General features: G+C 40.2%; 1 protein-coding gene across 12 annotated transcripts in view; it reads left to right on the top strand.

Annotated features, from left to right (window-relative positions):
* The window catches only part of TRPM3 (transient receptor potential cation channel subfamily M member 3), a 507,712-nt gene that overhangs the window by 48,511 nt on the left and 436,909 nt on the right, over positions 1-22,292 (top strand). The window lies entirely within an intron of this gene.

Raw genomic sequence — 22,292 nt, 5'->3', positions numbered from 1 at the left:
TATGCTAAAAGAAAGAAAAGAAAATATATACTGGGGCACAATCAGTGGTCTCTGACTCATTACCCCCAACTAAAGAACCTCTGAGACTCCTCACTGTCTCTGTTATTGAAGCTGACCTAGATTCCAGTGCCCTCTGTGATGACGCCTCACCTTACCCATTCAATTTTTTTCCCTGGAGCCTTGCCAACATAGGGTTATGTCAGCTTTAGAGCTGAAAAGAAATCTTTTAAAGCAACAGTTATGGTTTTGACATATGTAAAAGTCTGTATATCCCAGGCCCATCAGCTGAGTTGGAAAAATGTCCAGCCCCTCCCCAGGATGAAGAGTGCTGCATGTGAGACAGGAAAAATGAGATTTGTGTTCATATTAACTAGACACGAAGATTTATATTTGTATCATAAAAAGGCAATAGCTACACTGCAAAGATAATTTCAGAATTGGATATCTCTTCTTCTCTCCCTCTCCAAACCTCATTATTAAAAAAAAAAAAGGTGAATATGTTGTTATTTGCATGGGTATCAGTTGACAGTGCGTATCTGGCAACTCAGAGTTTTACAAACGTTGTCCTTATAAAATATCTTGCTGTGGTTTTGTTTTGCTTTTATTTTTTTTTTAAAAGAAAATACATCTGATAAGAAATCTGGCCCAAGAAAGTTTAGAGAACAAAGCTTACAGAAATTGCAATGGATTTGTTCCACAACCTGGTGCAAAGCTAAAAGCAAAGGGAAGCATATTTCTCTGCTTTCTAACAGTCTTCTCTGTTTCAATCAGAGTGCAGAGCTGTGTGGCTGAACTTCTTGTAGCACCATGCATCATTCATGACCTGATGGAGTAGACAGAGTGCATAACAATCAGTGCAGAAATCCACTGCATGAATAAGTTCACCAATAGGTTACAGACATCTCCATTTTGTTTTCTGCTGATCTAGGACGTTACCCCCTCCCATTTCAGGAGCAAATTACTGATACATTTTAATCATAACACTTCATCCCGATATGTTTCCTCTTAATTTGGAAGTTGATTTGGGTGATGAGAGTTTTGGCAACTGTTAGAGTGAAATATAATCATTGTATGGTCAACACTCATTAAAATCTAAATTAAACAAAAATGATAACTCAGCATATTAAGTTACTAGACTGGTGACATTAAATCCACTTTTCTTTGCTTAGACTAAATTTATGTTAGGGGAAGAGACTAAGAGGCATACTTTTTAAAAAAAATTAATTTTGGTAAACAGGTCTTCCTGTTCCTCCCTACCTGTCTCTCCCCACCATGTGAGGCCCTATAGTGACCATTCTTATTACTGTCTTTATGCATTTACATATAAATGCAAATACATGTTCCCCTGCCATTCTTATATAAAAAGTATATATTGGGTTGGCTAAAAGGTTCATAAACCCGAACGAACCTTTTGGCCAACCTAATATATACCGTACTATATATACTGTGGTGTACTTTGTTTTTCTTACATAAGACATCTTAGAGAGCTTTTGATATGAGTACATAGACAGCTTCGTCATTCTTTCATAGAGTTGCATCGTTTCTTTTTTGTGGATCTGTCAGAGTTTATTTACCAGTCTGAGGAGCATTGTTTAGTTAAATCCTCAACTCTAAAGTAGGCATTATTAATCTGGATTTTCAGAGAAAACCAAGGCTCTAGGAGCTTCTACAGTGCTTCCACGGTAATCTCTATCTTCCAGGGTTTGGTAGGTGGATTCATATTACATCACCATGGTGGAAGCAATAGTATCAGTTCTTAAATATTGGCTATTATTAAGAAAATCTCCTTCCTTCACATGCTCACACGTAAGTTTTCCTATGCCAGAGGTTCTCAACTTCAGAGTACAAGAGAATCATTAGCCGCCTTTGAGAATGCAGACTCCTGGGCGGCACTCTCATAAGTTCTCATGAGCATGTCTGGGGTGAGTTGCTGGAACACAGCTCTCCCAGGTAGCCCAACTCCATCATGGCTATTCACATAGAGTGGAACATAGAGGTTCTGGTCTGCAATACTCATTTGAACATATACTCCAGATGGTTTGCGGCAGTGATCCCTGAGCCAAACTCTAACACACAGCTGTAGATAGTCCCTGGGTGTGTATAGTATTTGTGTACAGCATCATGCTTGGTAGTCAGAAGCATTCCCTGATCCCATTGCCACCTGGTTCCCTGTGGTGCTTTGGGCTGGGCTTTGTTCTCCAGCGCACTTTGCACCCTGGCTGTACAGGCTGCCTTAGGTGCCAGTGGGTGCAGCAAAGCATGAGGCTGAATATCTCTCTCTTGTGCCTTTGAGATTGAGAAAGACTCTAGTTCTCTGTAGCAAATTAGCATATAAATAGGTGCTGTTGGAGTCCCAAATCCTGAATGCACCAGCAATTGAAAGTATGTGCAAGGGATTTAATTAGGAAACTCTTAGAATCTCCAATGAGACAGAAAACAGAAATCTTCAGTGAGGAAGAACTGCTTCCTGAACTTACCGTTCACTTCCTTCTTGTTTCCACCATAGTCAGGTCAGGAATTATAAGAATGAGACCATTTCTGTAGGACTGACCACCACAGAATGCCAGAGCTTGAAGAACCATGAGAGGTCATGTAACATGACGATTCTTAACGTGGAGCCTCTAGAAGGGACCCTTTAACTTCCAGAGGTCAGTAAACCCCACAAAATCATAAAGTACTGTGTCAAAGGAGTTTCTGATCTTCTCAAAATGATTAAGGACCACCCATATAGCCTAGCACCTTCATTTTACCAATGATGAAACAATGATCCAAAGAATTGCAATGACTTTCCAAGGTCACATAATTATTTGTGGCAGGGATGGGGCCAGAATATGGGGATCTTCATATCTGGTGATTGATATCTCCAAGACTTTGAAAATAGCATATGAAGGTGGCTTAGTAAGAGCCCTTGGCAAGGAACATGTCATTGCCAGGACTTGTAGTCTTTGTAATAGAAAATGCTAATTGACGGCTTACTTTGTGCTAGCCACTGTTCTAAGTACTTTACATATTAGCTCATCTGAGTCTCATAATCACTGCATAAAGAACACTAAGAATGGATGAATTGTAGGAGTTAACTTTTGAGTACAGAGAGGTAAACAAAGACTGGACATGATGGTGAGATTTAGATGAAAAGGGGGACAGGGACCAGGAAAGACTGGCAGCAGGAAAACTTTATGATAAGCCACATAGCAAAAGGTGGTCAGAAGAATAAATGATGTTCAGCTGTGATTTTCCCCACCTTAAAAAAAAGTAATTCAATATGTTGTTGTTCTTATCATCCCATTTTATTTATGAGGAAAAGAAAGTACAAAGAAATTAATTTATCTGCTACGATTTAAAGTCCAGCAGTTTGGTTCCACAACCATGTTCATCATTACGCTATGCTATTTCTTTCTCTGAAATGATGATTAATGTCAGCTGGGAGAATGAGCACCAAATCATTTACAGATCCACATTTTCATGAGACATGAGAGAAGGTAATCTTGGCTCTGTTCCCGCGAACTTTCTGCACTTGAACATGAGCCCTAGAATGAAGAAACACCATTGAGATGCTTTCAATGATAAACGACAAGATGGTTATACACTAAAATGTCCACGGTAGTTATCTCTGAGTTCTCCAGTATGCAATTTTATTTTTGCTTGGTGCTTTGCTGTTTTCCCAGTTTTCTACAAAGTATATCTGCCACTTTGATAGTCAAAAAGAAAATAAATATTATTTAAAAGATACTATACACAGTATAAGAAACCCAGAAGTTCATTGCCTCCTTTTTTGTCTCAAACCATTGCAAGGGATCCTTGACTTCTACAGACATTTGCTGTCAGGTTTTGGGCCTCTGGGGTGTATTCTTGTCTATCTTCAGAGTGCTTTTGTACAGTGGGAGTTTCAAGGGCTGACAAAACTGCTCTAATGCTTTCCTGGGTTGAAATATGGCACCGTAGCACCAACCCCTAAAAGGAAACAGTTTTCCTTCAAACATTATCCAGAGAACACTTTGAATGGATGAATGGTAGGAGTTAACTTTTGTGTACAGAGAGGTAAACAAAGACTGGACATGATGGTGAGATTAAATGAAAAGGGGGAACAGGGGCCAGGAGAGACAGGCAGGGAGGAAAGCTTTAGGATAAGCCACATACGAATAGGTGGTCTGAAGAATAAATGATGTTCAGCCCTGATTTCCACACCTTTTAAAAAAAGAGTAATTTAATATGCAACAGCCTTCAGTGCTATTCAGGAATGATCTGTCAGTGTGTGTCTGTTATGCCAAAACTCAGAGTGGTTAATTATAGATAGAGCAGCATGAAATATGGCCTGCTCTGCATGTAAGTCCATCAGGGACCCTCTCTGTTCCTTGCTGTCACTAAAGAGTGTCAGCACAGCTTAAAAATGGCACCCTATCTGCCAACACCCCATTTACAAAACATTTTTAGAATACATTTATGGCTGGGAAGGTCTGTGTCATGGAGTTTGTTTCAGTTTCAAGTCTCAAGTTAATGGATAATTCCTTGGAAAACCTACATGGAATTCATTTCTTTAAACTGTATCTATTGGTATGAGAATCAGACCCTACCTTAGTCTTTCAGGAAACTTAACATTTCTCAAGTGTCAAGCTGCACCATAAGCAAGGTTGCCAATGTTTTAGTAATAAAGTTCACAGAGTCAAGTTTTGCTTAGATATTATTGTCATCAGGATATAAAATATTTCAGTTTGGTAAGTTTTTTCAGAAGACTGAGTTTCATAACTTTAAGGTGTTAAGGCTATTTTCTCTAACTTTAAACACATGTTTTTCTCTCTTAAACATTTCTCAAATATGTGATACATTTCTGTCCCTTTTGAAACAAAGCACTGTACTCTGGGTGACTAGGGGGTCACCACTGTACATGCAATTGATAATTGCCAGAAAACATTGGTGCATATGTAGCAGTTTCCCCCTGCATGTAAGTCCCAGACTGCCTTCTTGGGTCAGTTTGTGTGTCTGCATTTGAATTTGTGATCTCTTCGCTTACTATCCATCCCACTTCCAGATATCATTTCTTCCTCTTACCAGTGTGCCAGTCATAGACATGTTGTATGAATTTTGATGACTTTCCTTAATCTCCTCGGTTCCAGGATTGCTTTAGGTAATTGAGGTGATTAGACAAATGTTTTTTAGATAAGTGATATTTTGCTATGAGCAGCAATAGATATTTTAATGTTTTTTAATGAATTCACTTAATGATATGCTCTCAAAGTATTTAGAATAGGTTAGTGGTCCCATTGTTTAGAAAGGTGGAGTGAGCGACAGAGTCACAGAATTCTGTGTTGGTGATTGGGGCCTAAGACTTAGCCAGTCAGCAGCAGCCCATCAGTAGCAGCACTGATGGTCTCCTAAATCTCCCAGGGGTCAGAGCTCTCATTCATTCATTCATTCATTCATTCATTCATCAAAGTGGTAGTTTAAGCAGAAGGATTAATTTTATACTTGCGTGCAGAATGATTTCAAAGCTATGGAGACTTAAGAGGGAACGGGGCTTCAAAGACATACAATGTTGAAAGCAGTTGAAGCCAGTTAGAAGCATTTTCAATAATTTAGCATGAAAAGTCACCCTTACTTGACAATCCTACTTGAACATGTTTTCTTCATCCATTAGCTTTGAGATTCTTCAACAACTGTTACCTTTGACAATAAAACTCATTCATATGGTACAGTTCATTATTGCAGAGATTTATACAAATGTCACCTGCAAAATATCATGTAAGATCTGATCTATCAATTGCTTACAAGCCTTACCACCTAAGTGTAGTTGAGTGTGTTATAAATAAGCTACTCCTGCTAGACATTTCACCTCTAATTCACCTTGTTTAAAATTTGATTTATCATATATTTTTTCAAGTTATCCCCTCGTCCTAATATGCCTATATATTAATTCCAGTTTTTGAACAACTGCAGTATGCCACGCCCTACCCCAGGTACTTGAGACACAATCCCAGCCTGCAGAAATTTATGGGCTATAAAAGAATAACAATAAATCAAATTACACTAATAGTTATTCTGTTACAATTATAATGAAGGCTATGAATTAGAATTTTAGCACATTATATGAGTGTAGTATTAAAACCAACTTTTTAAAACTTCGTTTATGGGACCTTCATATCATAAAGTGTCTCCAGTGCTTATTGGCTGTGCTGTCATTTAGCCTCTCATATCCATTTCTTTTTTTCTGTTTCGCATGTTTGCAAACTAATTCGACCTCTTCTTATTTCAGTAGGCATGCTATACTGAAATTTCCAGATTTCTGTTTCAATGATTTACAGCCTCTTTCATACCTCTCTTCAGTTTTGTCATTCTTATACCACACCTCCAGACGAAGCATCCACAAATGCCACATTGAAAGCAAAAGTCCTCTGCTCTGCATACACCTTTGGTGGTCTTCCCTCACCAGCAAGAGGAATGCCAGCCTTCTTAGACTGCATTCTAGGCTGTCCTCAGCCTGGCTGCAGCTGCCTACCCAGCCTTATTGTGCATTATTCCCTTAAACACAGTCTCCCCTCGACCGCCTTAGTCTACTCATTGTCTCCTGAATGTGCATCTATGCACATATCAACGCCATTGGAAATGATCTCCCACCTTGGAGCATTGTATACCACCAGACTTCATATTTCAGTGTAGATCCTTCCTGTAAAGATGTTTACATCCTCAGAGGGTTCTTTCCTTTCTGAACTCGTAATAGCAATCTGCATTTCTTACTTAACAACATAGCCTTTCTATTGTTTCATTGGATTGCAGTGTGTGATTACACACCTAAGGCTGATGGTTTCTAGATATCAAGGACTATGTCACTTTCAGGACACAGCACATGTTTTGCATGAAGTAGGTGCCCAGTAAATATTGATTGATTTCCTAAAAGGATTCTAACTGTACTCAGCAAAGGTGAAGGCATTCTATAGATCTATATCAGTGAGCATCTCCATAGGAACAGCATGCCGGGCTCCTCAGAGACGTCAAGTTTGAGAGCTTTCTGACTCTTCCAAGTGGAAGTTCATGGGAGGAGAGTAAGTGCTGTGATAGGAATTTATACTTGCTTTGATAATGTGAGCAAGATGGCCGGATTCCAGAGAAAGAAGACCAGTAGTGTTGTTTGGTTGTTTACTTTAGAAAGAAAGATTTGTCTTCCATGCCAGTTCTTATCTCATCAATATTTTATTTGCTGTTTTCCTCTCCTGAGAATGGAAGAGTAAGTATATTGGATTTTCATTTACTCAAAGAAACAAAAGTATTTAGTAAGCAATATCCAGTTTTAAGCCTTGCTCTACTGGAGATAGTGAAGTTGGCATATATTTTGTAAAATTTGCCTTTGTGGTTTTCTAGTATGTTTGTATTGCTAGTTCTTGCAATTAACAGAATATAAAGTACAAAGAAATGACCAACTTTCCTAGGTTTTGAATAATAAATTGAACGTATAAGAGAAAGAGGCCATTCAGACCGTAACGTTGACTGGCTTAATATAAAGATATAAAATGAAAATGACCTTATTACATTCATTGGCACAACCTGCATTTTAATAAAGGCAGATAAATTAAAGCTATAGAGCATTATGAAATTGGTTTTCTGAACTCCTGAAGGTAAGATGCCATGTTCCTGGGCAAATGCAGGGCAGTGGCACTGGGGATTGCAGGTGGTTGTTTAATATTTATTATTAATCTTTGTTGGAAGTTAGTATATGTCTTTAAATTCTCATTACCCAGCCGTGGCTCACTGTAGACATTTCTAGACCTTAGAGTCGTGAAGCAACTGCCGAGGTGAGAGTTGCCCATTCTAACCCACCTTTGTAAGCCCTTCAGTGGTTGGAAGGGAAGCTTTGATTACATGGTCACTATAGGCTTTGGGGTCAGCAAGGTCACAAGCCCTGTATCAGGGGTCCCTAAGACCACCCTCCCCTGCCCCACTAGGTTTGGTGATTCACTAGGAACACTCAAAAGACTTATACAGTCATCCTCATGGCTAAGATGTGTTACAGGGAAAGGACACAAAGCAAAATCAACAACAGGATGAGATGCATGGGGTAAAGCCTAAAGAAAACTAAATACAAGCTTCTGTGCTTTCTCCCAGTAGAGTCACACAGGACATGCTTAATCCCCCCAGCAGTAGTTGTGAAAATGTTTGTGAAATGCTGTCTACCATGTAAGCTTATTAGACTCTCAGTGCCCAGGGTTTTTACTGCGGACTAGTCATGTAGGCACCCTCTGCCTAGCACATACCAGAATTCCAGACTCCCAGAAAGAAAGCAGGTGTTCAGCAAAAACCATATTGTTTGTACAGTTTAGACACAGTGAGCCACTCTCATCAGTTCTGGGAAGGGTGGGAATCTTCTCAATATCCAGGTGTCCTGTTGCCAGCCAAGGGCCAACCTTGCAAACAGGACTTTTAGGCATAGCAGTGTCAGGTCTGCTGTGCTGTTTGTACATACCACCCAACCTCCATGTGCAACTGCATTGAGGACTATGTGATTGGGATGTCCCAAGCCACCAAGTTATCTCTGTCCTTATGCATTCATTGGTTCATTTAGAAAATTACATATTCTACATGGCCTTGCATGAAGTGGCTTCTGTCCACCTCTCTGGCTGCATCTGATGCCACTGCCCTCTTTATTAATAAGAAGTCAGGCACCCTGGCTTTCTTTCAGTTCTTCAGTGCTCCAAGTGGTTTCCTATTTCAGGGCCTTGCTATACACTGCACCTGGCTGAGCACTGTACATCCTTCAGCTCTTACCCTGGCAATTACTTACTGAAGGATGTCTTCCCTGACCCTCCAGATGAAATAAGGACCCACCTGTTACTCACTCTCCAAGCACTCTGTTCTCCTTCTCAGCATTGATGACAATTGTAATTAAATACTTATCAATACATTTTTTTAAATGGTAAGTTTTTTTTTTAATTTATTAATTTATTTTTGGCTGCATTGGGTCTTCGTTGCTGCACTGGGGCTTTTGCTAGTTGCGGCGAGCGGGGGCTACTCTTCGTTGCGGTGCGTGGGCTTCTTTTTGCGGTGGCCTCTCTTGTTGCAGAGCAGAGGCTGAAGGCTCACTGGCTTCAGTAGTTGTGGCTCGCGGGCTCAGCAGTTGTGGCTCACGGGCTCTAGAGCGCAGGCTCGGTAGTTGTGGCGCGTGGGCTTAGTTGGTCCGTGGCATGTGGGATCTTCCCAGACCAGGGCTCGAACCCATGTCCCCTGCATTGGCAGATGGATTCTTAACCACTGTACCACCAGGGAGGTCCATCAATACATTTTAATTTAATATTTACCTTCTCTGTAGATGTATGTATCTGATGGGGCTGGGATCGTGTCTATCTTGTTTGTTGCTGTATTCCTGGATGACTAGTACCTGTGATCAACCAGCATTTGTTTCATGAAAGAAGACAATTCTTTCACTTTTAATGCTCTGAAAAATAAAGCATGGCCCCATCACAGATGAATTCACTACATTGTACTCAAGGCAGAGAAACATATAATTAGGGTGCATGTACTAAGGATTGAACAGACAATGACTTGTGGCTCATGCATGAGATTTTGAGTCCTTCTCTCACAGGGTAAGGAGAGTGTTTCCACAGAGAGTTGCCCTCTACACAGTGGCTTCCCAGGGGAGTCTGGGGAGTCAGGTGGGCCTGGGTTTGAAACCTAGCTTTGAAATCTACTTACTGGTTGACTTTGGACCAGTTACTGAGCTTCCAAGAGCCTTATTTTTCCTGTCTTTAAAGTGAGGGCACTAAGGCCACCTTAGAAGTTGGGAGGATGACGTTGTGAAATCAGATATCTAAGTGCTGAGCACAGTGTCTGGCACGCAGGGAGGACTCAGTAAATGGTGGCTTTGATCGGGGAACTGTCAAGCTGGATAGGAGCCTCCAGGTCATACTCTCTCTTCTCACCTAATCAAGAAGAATCTTCTTTAATCTCCTGCCACGTATCACAGTCCTTTTAGAAAGCTGGTCCCTGGGAGCTGATCCAGTTCAAATGGTTCAGTTCTTGTGTTTATTGATTGCCAGTCTGCCCACTGTAACTTCTAACCTTAGGATCCAGTTTTGTATTCTGGGGCAGCACAGAACACGGCTGATCTCTCTTCTGCATTTCAGACCTTCAAATATATGAAGGAAGCTGTCAGATCCCACTTAGACCTTCTTCTTCCAGACTGAATATCTGTAGTGCCTTCAGCCTCTCCTCACATACTGTCATTTCCAGACCTTCCTGGTTTCCAGATCCCTTGAAGTCTTGGCTGCCTCCCTCCCCACACATGCTCCATTTGGGTGGTGTATCAGTCAGGGTTCTTCAGAGAAGCAGAACCAATATGTATTTATTTTAAGGAATTGGCCCATGCCGTTGCCAGCGCTGGCAAGTCCAGAATCTGTAGAGCAGGCCCCAGCAGGCTGTGAAAGCTCAGGCAGGAGCTGATGCCGCAGTCTGGAGGCAGAATCTCTTCTTCCTGGGAAACCTCAGTTTTTGCTCTGAAGGCCTTCACTTGATTAGATGAGGCCCACCCACCTACATTATCAACGGTGAGCTGCTTAAAGTTAACCACATCTATAAAGTACCTTCACAGCGATGCCTAAAGTAGTGTCTGATGAAATAACTGGGCACTGTCATCTAACCAAGTTGCCATAAAAGTAACTATCACAGACGATATACTTAAACTATGATGCCAGAACTGAGCATGAAACATTCGCTCTGACTAGAGTCCAACACGGGCGAGTGTTAGCTCCCTCGATCTGGAAACTACTTTTGTGTTAATGTGGTCTAAGATTTTATTAAATTTTTTAAAAATAGCCAGACCACACAGACTTGTTTGTGCTAAACATATCTGCTGCCCTTGCAAGCAGGAGGTATGGACCCTGCTGCAGAAGCTCCTGGTCCAGGTAAGAGGGTGCCTGACAACAAAGGAAAACCCCAGATCAGAGGAAGTGGGGGGAGGGAGGGATTCTGTCAAGGAGCCTGGAGGAGGGAAGGAGACAATTTTCTTTGACACTGTCCTACTTTGTTTCCAGTAGCCTTTAACATACCCTTCCCTCATCTCCCAACCAACCCTTCTGTTCACATGTCCCTAACTGCCACCCAGAAGCTAGTAGCATAACACTAGTTAATAGTAACTTACAGTGTTATTTCTCCTATAGGTTATTTATAGCCTAATAGATAACTCTTGAAATTCGAAAAAAAAGTCATAGCAATGTATTTATTGCAGCAGAACTTCAGACTCCAGAGGCAGGCAGGGAGGGAGATATTTTTGGAAACAGGCACAAGATCCATCAGGTGGACCAGCTGCTCTCCATTCCTGACATCTCTTCACTGTCCCTGTCAGGAGGCTGTGAAGGAGGTCAGGAGGCTGACCTCTGCGATAACTGTGTGTACTCGGTTAGCCTTGCAAGGCCAGCCCTCCTACGTCTTGGCAGCTGTGCTGCCTCTGGCCCTGGGTTGGTTTTCTAATTCCCATATTAATATTAAGAGGGACTGAGCAGCTGACAAATCAGCAGGAGAAAACAGGAGAATGGAGCACGTTACTTCAAAAATATTGTAGCCTGCAATACCCATCAGTCAGAGCTCTGAATTTGAAGCTACTGCCAGGTGGCTGCACAACTTGCTTAAAACATGTATATCGTAGCTTCTGGAAAAACATCAAGGCTTGCACTGGGCTATGCCGTGGGTTATTTTGTTCATAAGTGGCATCAGTTTGTAGTGCAGTATTTCACAGACTATGATACCCATACTCTTGGTGATTCACAGATAATTTTAGGTGGTACATGGATGATCATATTTTATTCTAGATTTGTGTGCTTATTTATTTTAGTATATATTCTTGTGAAATGTGTTGTAAGGTTATATTCATCTTAATGTCTATTTTAAAAGTATAGTTGTCTCACTGAGCTATATAAAAGTATAGCTGTTGCATACTGCTTAAGACAACGTTAAGGTAAAAATTTGAGGCTATTTAAAGAAAAATGTTCAATAGATAATAGTACAGATAGTATGTAGATATGGTAAAAGTTATGATAGTGACATGAGAATGACCACAGTTAGAAAACACATGTCCAATGAGTAAAGTCTGGGCTTTACTATCAGACCTTTGTTCCAATATCAGTTCCATTATGGCCTCTTTATGGTCTTTTGTGTCTCATCGATAAAATTGAAATGTTAATACTTAACCTTTAGGATAATTTTGAGGATTAGAGCTAATAATACGAAGTGCCAGGCTCATCATAGGTACTCCATAAATAGAAATTATTGCTTTTAGTATTTTAGATCTGTTAGAAGAAAATGGCACAATTATCAAAAAGATGAGATCAAAGGCTAGAGATCTAGCATAAGACATAAAGACAGAAAACTATTTAAATTGTGAGACTGCATCAGTGTAGTAGTTCCTTTAACTGTGTTTAGAGCACTTCATTATCTGACAGTAGCTTCAGATACAAAAGTAGAACATGAAGACACAATCAGGGGAGACCAGGCTAGACTCTGTACAGAAGTAGACTCAGTGGTATAGAAAGTGTCATGAAAGATTTTTCAGTTAAAGGTTCAGAGAGGAAGGACAGACAGCTCTCTGGCCCTTCAGAGGAAAGGGAGAAAGTGACGTGGACCCTCTGGTCCAGCGGAGGAGCAGTGAGAGGGGCATGGAGATCCAGTTCTGCATCAGGGGTCTCATGAGCCCATTACATGGGTATCTGGAGACAGTAAAATGAAAACAACACTACAGACTGAATCGTTTATCCTCTTCCTCTATTTTGTTGAAACCTAAGATAGGACACTTTGTCACTAAACTCCCAAGCCTCCAAAGCATTTCCTTGTCACTGTTTTGTCCATCTTAGTCAATGCACTAATAATCTTTTCCTCACAAGGGAGGCCAGGTTCTGGAGTGTGGATGAACCCAAGGATGCTATATTAGTTTGCTAGGGTTGCTGTAACAAAGTACCACAGACTGGGTGGCTTAAACACAGAAATTTATTTTCTCACTCTTCTGGAGGCTATAATTCTGAGGTCAAGGTGTCAGCAGGGTTAGTTTCTTCTGAGGCCTCTCTCCTTGGCTTGCAGATGTCCGTGTTCTCCCTGTGTCTTCACTTTGTGCTTGTCTGTGCCCAGATTTCCTATTCTTGTAAAGACACCAGTCATACTGGATTATGGTCCTCCCTCATGACCTCATTGTACCTTAAGTACCTCTGTAAGGCCCTATCTCCAAATATAGTCACGTTCTGTGATACTGAGGGTTAGGACTTCAACATGCGAATTCGGGGAGACACAACTCTGCCCATACACATGTTTGTTAACTGCTCCTGGAGGAAAAGAATTCACACAGTATGACCTGCTGACTAGACCACAAGCTTCATCTTCATTTCAATGAAGAGTGTCTAATTATCTGTATCTTTGCAGTGTTTCCTAAAGATTAGAGTTGAATAATCATCCTTCTCTGAAGTTTTAAAATTAATAAAATCAGATATCCTTTCAACACGTTATGAAGAGATTACAACAAGAGGCAGCACACTGTAATTGGTATCTTAATTTCCATTCACAGGTAATGAGTACTTTGTAAACACTGGAATATAATTTATTCTTATTCAATTTTTCTAGTCCCAATTCTACACCCAAACATGTTATTTTAATATATCTTTAAGTTTGATTTGAATCATGGCTCTGCCACTAGCTGCTGGAGTGGCGTTGGGCAATTTTGCCCATCTGGGTCACAGTCTATTGCTGTGTAGAATGGGGATGATAATTACCTGATAGGGAGGCTAAGGGGATAACAGGAGATAATGGCTCTAAAGTGCTTTGTACAATGCCTGGCATACAGCAGGTGCTCAATACGTGATAGGTAGAGCTCTAAGGGTTATTTGTATACAGGGTATATAGAAAGGAGGGTGGATTCTTAGCTGTCAGATTAGGAAGAACTAAAAAGGAAGGTGTGGTCCCCTTCAGCTCATGCTCTCTGTCAAGAACAGAAGCTATTCTGGATTACTACCAAATCATTCAAATCAACATTCATTCACAAGCTCAGAAGGACATGCTCACATTGAACTGTAGTGGCCTCAGCACATGTAATATTATCTTCAAGGAACTGGCATAAAGATCTGAATCCTTATGACTTCTATCTACATTATCCATTCCTTTAAGAGAGCAAGCAGCCAGGCTAGAGATGATATAATAGGTGTCAGAGCAGATAGCACAAAGCAGTAAGTGATACCGCCTGGACATGCATGCATTTGAATTCTGAGTCATCTGAAGCTGCCTTTTTGGAAAAATGGTCCACTTGGATATAAGAAAGGATGTGCACTGAATGTTTTCCTGCTACTCACAAGCCCTGACTTTAAAAATATTTGCTGAAAAGTAGGGAATTGGACCCTTTGTCTTTCCTCTCTTGATTCTGTTGCTCAGCCTGAATACTCTACTTTTCTAGGCACTATATTTGAAATCTTGTAGACACCTGACAAGATTATTATTTTTATAACTAGTCTCCTTGACTTTATTCTCTTTCCTCTCCAGTCCATCCACTTACCTGATTAAGTTTCTTAAAATGTGACTCTGTTCAACCCAACACTTGAAAAAGTGAATATTTAGTTAGCAGACTGCCTCCAAAATGGTTTAAGCACAACCTAATCTCTGGCTTCAACATAACTAAACAGCACCTTACCTCCTAACTTGTGTTTCAAATGAACTGGAATCTCCAAATCTGTTCTGAACTCACTACTTAAACTACATATGCAAACATTTGTAGATACGAGTGCTTAGTATCTACCAAGCATTGTGTGGAGTGATTTATATGTATTTTTAAATCACCACAGTAACTCTATAAGAAATATTTGTAAGATACTGTTATTATCTTTATTTTATAGGATGAAAGTGGGGCTGAGGAGGTTAAGTGGCTTTCCCCAGGTCACACAACTAGCAGTGATGGAGCTGGGTTTACCTGACTCCAAAGCCTTCCTTCTGCCCCAAACGCTGCTTCTTCACATCTGCCAGTCAGGCCTTTAAGGTACATCTGAAGCATCTCCACTAGTTAAAATTGTAAGTTCCTTTATTATAGGAACCGTGGAGATGCCACTATATGTATGTATGTATGTGTGTGTGTGTGTGTGTGTGTGTGTGTGTATGTATATATACGTGTGTGTGTATATTTGTATATATATTTTGTGCTCATAAGATCTAGCATAGTGTTAGCCTCATAACAGATACTCAATACCTGTTTGAATGAGTGGACAGAACAGATGATTTCAGATAAGGCATAAAACAAAAGTAAAAAGCAAAGTGGTATGCAGTGCTACTGTAAGGACTTTCATAAACAAAAGCTGAGCTGAATTAAATTTCATTTCACTTCACAACTACCTCAGTCTGCCTCAAGGGCAGAATGAACAGATTCTGTGAACTTTATGAGTTCATACCTATAAAAGAACATTGCTGATGTGTGGCCTCCTCTGAGAGGGAATAAAGGTTCATAGCAGGCATCCTGAATAACCAAAGATGCAGAACTCTGCACATGGGGAAACATCGTGGCCAGTCAACAAAATCAGGCTGCTGCCCTCCTGGGGACCATTTTGTTTGCTTAGCGTCCACTCAACTTACTTGGTTGTCTTGGGCAAGACTTCACCTCTTTGACCAAGTTCCTCATCTCTAATGCAGAGGGGCTAGTGGAGATAGTAACAGCTACCATGGTATAACTAGCACAGCTAGTATGAGCAGAGCTAAGGTTTAAGCTGACTAACTGAATTTAAAGCCTTAATGCTACTGTTTTAAGGCCACTTGCAGCTCTAAAATTCAGTGAATCTCCCACATGTTCTCTCTGACTCTGAGTTGGTTGGAGGCTCTTGCACTCCCTTGTCTGAAGATCCTTTACTCTGTTTTGTGATGTTTGGTAATGATTTTTATACTTCTACCCCACGCAGGACCTGCTGGAGGGGTCTCAGCCATTATGCAGCTTGGTCTGGCTCACATCTGCTGAGGGCTGCTGGCTGGGGAGGGTGTGGAGGCAGAGCAGACAGTAGAACAAAGCTTCTCTTGCCAAGTCCATGTCACTGAGAGGCAATTCGATGCTTAAATTAAAATTTTACATATTTCAAATTTCAGATATTTTCAAATTGTCAGATAACCTCTCTAAAAGAACTGAAAAATAACACATTTTTCAAAATTGGGTAGTGGAATTGTAGGTGGCATCTACACCTCTTTTATAATCTTGTTTTCATACACAATCAGCAGGTTGACCCTCATCTTCTGCCACCGTGACCTTGAAAGAAGACCTGAAATTCTCAGGGCCACAAACTGTGTGTGTGTATTTAACTATAAATCTTTTTACTTCTGGGACACTTTCCCTTCAAACTCTCTGGAGTGATATAAGAGGTACTTAAATGAATGTGAAAGGAAATGAGTGGACAGCACTGTATATTGTGAGGATAATGAGGCAGGATGAGTTAGCTTGAAAGGCCAGCATTGCACAGACATCTGCAGAGGTCAGTGTGGCTCAAGCTTTGAAGAGACTCTTCTTCACCTGGGATTGGAAATAGATGATCTTGAGGTCCCTTCCAGGTTGTTTAATTGCAAGATTTACTGCTAGACTGGAAGATACCTTCCCTCTTCCCTCTCTGCTCAGTTTTTTTTTTCTTTTTCATAGCATGGTTCTATAAAAAAGGTACGTTAGTTTGCTCTGTGTTATAAAACTCCAGATGCATCGCTGATGCCAAGAGAGTTACTGAGATGCACTTTGGGTAGGTGTAAATATTGTTTTGTTATTGTATTTTTCGTAATAGTGTGATATTTTTGCCATGAAAGTACAGCTTCGGACGGTCATTTCAGTAAAAAAGAGAAATAACTACCTCACATGAACTTATGGGAAGTTCATTTTATCTGGTGAAACTGAGTTTTGCTTTGTGCGCTGAAGGAAGCAAATGATGGTACCTTGTTCATTTGCAGCAAACTCTTAGATACCTGGAGTTGTAGGTGTTTTTAGAAGGTTATATGTGTTTTGGCTCAGCTAGTGAATAGAGGTGGAAACAAGCCTTCAGTATGACCTATAAGGTTAAAAATTACTGTAAATTATGATGAGCACTAGTTATTTTCTGCTGTCAATAGGTAGAGTGAAGGTCCTGAAACATGGAGCACTCATGGCCTCACTCTGGCTTGCACACCCGTTGTAGACATAACAGATTGAACTGGCACTCTTTCCTGACTTGGATCAAGACCTCAGAATCCTTTCTCAACACAGCAATTCAGGAAGCTGCTGTCATCTAATGAGAATGATCTAGCACCTAAAACCCAATTGCTATTCCGAGATTCATCCCTGTGGGCATCCAAGAAATAGATATGGGTTCTAAATACAACACTTTTAATTTAGCTTGATTTGCATTAATGAGTGTGAATTCTTGATCTGCCATTTACTAGCTGTGTGACCTTGGCCAAGTTTCTTAACTTATCTCATTCCTCTAGTATTAAATGGAGATAATAATACGTACCATGAACGTATAAACATGGTTCCTTAACATGAAGCCAAATTGTGCCCTAAATTTTCACTCTCCCCCATGATACAGAACCAACCATTTACTGCCTTTAAACTTTCTCCTTCACCCTGCCTGCTTTTCTTCTCCTTCTGATACAGTTATTCCAATGCCAGGAATATGTTTGATTAAGAGATATAGTACAGAAGCAGGTAAGACATGCCAGACCTGAACACTAATGAGGATGAAATTAAATGATAATGGATTTTCCCCTCCTATCCCCTAGATAATGATGAGACTGAAATGAACACCAAAACTGTGTTCTTCAGTAATCCGTGGTGACAGTAAAAAGAAATGGCCAAATAACATATTGGCCTCAATATTAAGAGCACATTTGGAATGCAGAGTAAGACTGAACAATCCTCCATTTCCCTTTCTCTCTTCTTTTGTGTAGTATAGTCTGAGCAGGTATGTGGGTGCGGCAGTGTGCTCCCCCCAGGTGGGGTAGGGACACTAGGCTTGGGAATCAGAATACTTGTGCTCGGGTGTCAGCTCCGTAACTGACTACCTGTGTATCTTTGGATACATGGCTTCCCAGCTTCCTGATCTTCATAATGGAGGAGAATGATGTTATCGACCTCACAGCAATGTTGAAATGAGATAATGAATTTAGTAATGCATTTTATAAACTGCAAAGCACTTAAACACATTTTAGAGTCTTAGAGATGCTCAAAGACATGCTGAATGAATGCAAATCAGTTAAGCAGTAGAGGCTAAGATCACCATCCTAGTAGATTCTTTATAGTATAATACTTTGTTCAAAGAAAATCTTATTATGGAAAGCCAAGTTTTTGCTGTCTGACATGGCAGGAACTTCAGGACTCATCTGAGAAACACTTCCATTTCTGTAAGCAACATTGTGCCTTATCCCTGTCCTACTGAAAGGTACAAATTGTACTTTTTTCTATTTATTTTTTAATTTATCTGTTACCAAGGTGTATCTGAGACCTACATGAGTCTCACAAAAACTAATTGATGAATCTAATTTATGTGCCTAAATATTAGTTGAGAGCTTCCTGGGTCCCAAGCACCATGCTCTACACCAGCAAAACAATAATGAAAATGTCACAATTCCCATATAACAATTTCCTATATGCATTGTTTTCCTAGTATTTGCATGACATTGAGGGAGGCACAGTTAATAATTATAGGCTACACTTAATAAGGCTCTTGAGCACCTTCTGTGTTCCAAGTCCAGTCGTTACTTTACTTTACAGTATTCCATTTAAGCCTCACAAAATCTGGACGGAGATTTTTTTTTGTTTGCTTTTATTTTATATTGTGGTAAGAACACTTAACAAGAACTATACCCTTTTTTTTTAAATTAATTTTTATTGGACTATAGTTGATTTACAGTGTTGTGTTAGTTTCTGCTGTACAGCAAAGTGAATCAGCTATACATATACATATATCCACTCTTTTTTAGATTCTATTCCCATATAGGTCATTACAGAGTATTGAGTAGAGTTCCGTGCTAAACAATAGGTCCTTATTAGTTATCTATTTTGTATATTTCAATCCCAATCTCCCAGTTTATCCCTCCACCCCCTTTCCCCCTTGGTAACCATATGTTTGTTTTCTACATCTGTGACTCTATTTCTGTGTTGTAAATAGGTTCATTTGTACCATTTTTTTTGGATTCCACATATAAGCGATGTCATATATTTGTCTTTCTCTGTCTGACTTACTTCACTCAGTATGACAATCTCTAGGTCCATCCATGTCACTGCAAATGGCATTATTTCGCTCTTTTTATGGCTGAGTAATACTCCATTGTATATGAGCTCTACTCGCTTAACAAATTTTAAGTGTACAATACATTATTGTTGACTCTAGGTACAGTGTTGTACAGAAGATCTGAAGGGAAGTTATTATTAACCCCTGGGTCACAGATAAGGGAACTGAGTCTCAGAGAGTGGGATAACTTTCCCAGACTCACACAGCTGGAAAGTGGAGGAAATGGGATTTTTAACCTGGGCTGTTGGAACTCTAGAACCTATCCTCTTTTCCATTACACCACAGTGCCACCTCTGCCTTCAAAGAGCGACAGTCCAGCTGGGCAGATACAATCTACCTATAATGACCAGGAAACATAGAACTGGCTAAGGGCCAGTCGCTTCAAGGACCCTCTCATTCGGCCACTTATTCCCTTCCTCCCTCAAACCCAGGCAACACATATGCCTCCTTACTGGCTTGGGCTCCTTGGGGCCACCCTTTCCTTTTTCCTCTCATGAACCAAATAAAAGTTGGTTAACTTGGTTTCTGCATATAAAATGATGTTTTTAGAAACTAAAACTCACATTTCAGATTGGGACATGCCAGAGCATTATTTTACAGAGTTTTCTCGTGCCCTGAAAGATGAGTACTTAACTCTGGTTATGACTCTGAGCGTTTTGGCTGATGTGGCTATCATTGGGTACAAGACAGGAGCTATGTGCCTGGAGGAGGATCAAGTCATTAAGGCAGGTCAGCATAGCCTCGGAAAGAGGGAGTCAGGGTGTGCCTTGTGATGAAAAGGATAAGTGAGATGGAGTCACTGACAACGACTGTGACACATCAGCAAGAATGGTGCTAAAAATGTTAGTGCAGCAAAGATGTGGTGAAGAAAGTGAGGGTCTTCAGCCTGCTCTGGGGAAAGACTCATTTATTGTTATTTCCCTGGAAGTAAAAGATCATGTCAAAGCTATTTTATTTTATAAAACGGCATTGAATAATATGGATTTGAAGGAAATGAGTAACTTTCATCTGATTTCATCTCATAATGGCTAGCGTGGGCCAAAATGGAGCCATAGCTCAGGCTCCTGATGAATAATCATATGTCTCCTTCACATTAGCAGTGAGGGATTCTGAGTCCCTTTCGTTACTTAATGCCCCACGGAAATCTGTCTTGACATTCCTCTCACATCAGCATCAGAGTGAGATTTTTGCTGTCTGTGGCCGTCTCAAAAATTGGCCACTGCTTTTCAGTCACACAGTTTCTGTGCATGGGTGTGACTGCCTGCAGTTGTCCATCCCTGCTCCAGTGCAAGGCTCAGATTCTAACCCATTCATAAAACACGGTAGATTCATGTCACAGAATTGAATGAGGTGAGCAAGACAAGGCTCTCCCCGCTGGTTGGAGCCATAAAGTACCTGGAGAGGAAACAGAACCAAAAGGGAATTGTCCTGATTTTATGGTAGGTGAGAACCATAGTATTGTTGCTGAAAGCACACTCCGACGAGCATTCCTGCTTGGGGAAGGTTGGGTACTTCACGGATGGCTAGTGAGTAAACTGTCCCCAAAGATATAAGGATCTGAGGCCAGTAGGCCTGCCCCTAAATGGAAGCTGACCTTCTGGGCAGTTGAGACTAGAGGAGTTACTTAGTTCTTTGGCATAAAATGAGATAGGTAACTCAATAACTAAATGCTCTAAAAAGTTAAAAGATAGTTTTAGCCATTCTTTCATTTAACAAATATACTGAGCACCTATTCTGAGCAGAACACCAGTCTAGGCTCTGTTGTGGATGGGGTAATGAAAATACTACTCCTCCCCTTTCAAAAAAAGTGTCAATAACATATTAGATTAAATATCTATACTAGAGTTGAATGATGATATGGCAAGAGTAGAAAATACGGAATCATTTATTCAGTCAACGAATACTTATTAAGCACATAACCGTGTTCCAGGCACTCCACAAAGCATTGGTGAATCATTGGTGAATGAAAGTCAAATTCTCTGCCCTTGACACCCTTTTGTTCTGGAGGAATGCAACCAGTAGGCTTGCATTTTGAAAGCAGTGATTTTCTCTGGTAATTGAATATCTGTAAACTTGCAGTTGTATAGTTTGTCTGTGGGGCAGATTTAGCCATTGTCAGCTTTCACTGATCATGAAAGAATGAGATTTTTGCATGTGGTGAACCAGAAGACCAGGTCCTGTCTTCTCCAAGATACTCTTCAAGTGAAATAATCAGATGAGTAAGATGTTGACTTACGCAGAGGGTAGCCAAAGTTGTAGGAGTTTGGGACAGCCTCCTTTGTATCAGAAGATTTTAGTCCCTACACAAAATCAAGCTACTGATTGAATTCTTTCCAACATTATTTGTGCTGTGCCTAGGTTCTTAATGATGGTTCCTGATTCTGGGGCATTCAGGTAAAGTATACCATAAGGCTTTCAGGAAAAAAAAAATTATTAAAATGTTTTTACCTGATGATCAGTTCAGGCTAGAACATTTGAATGTTTAGAAGAAAACCAACAAAAACTGGAATAATAGAAAAATAATTGAAAGTCCATGAATGATTAAAGATTATACCATATTTATACATCTGCATAATCAGTATATAATAATTCCTATTAATCTCTAATGATCTTGATTCTAAATTGCCAGAAGATCTCCACATATGAACTTTTATCTTGGGTTAATTTGGGACCCTCTTCATCTATTGGAAAAGCATTTCATTAAATGGATTTTACACACACACACACACACACACACACACACACACATTTCTTTCCCTAAAAGAACAGTTTTGAGGAATTCATTATCCTTAAACACTGCAAAGGCAGCTTGCATTTGGCCTTTAAAATATTCCAAGGGGCAGTTCTTAGGGATTACAAGGGTAAGCCTATTTTGGCATATGTGTGAAAGTCATGTGGTATTTGGTGCTTATTAATTTAAAGTATTATTTTGAACATTCTTAAGTAAATGTCATGGCATTTAGGAAAAAAAATGGGCCACAACTATGAAATATCAAAGACCAGATAGAATATTAACTCTATTCCATTCTGATCAGTTTTTCTGTGCCCTCAGGCAAAATATCTGTT

Source organism: Balaenoptera musculus, chromosome 6, assembly GCF_009873245.2.
Source record: "Balaenoptera musculus isolate JJ_BM4_2016_0621 chromosome 6, mBalMus1.pri.v3, whole genome shotgun sequence".
NCBI classification, from domain to species: Eukaryota; Metazoa; Chordata; class Mammalia; order Artiodactyla; family Balaenopteridae; genus Balaenoptera; species Balaenoptera musculus.
This window is presented reverse-complemented; position numbering and strand designations above follow the sequence as displayed.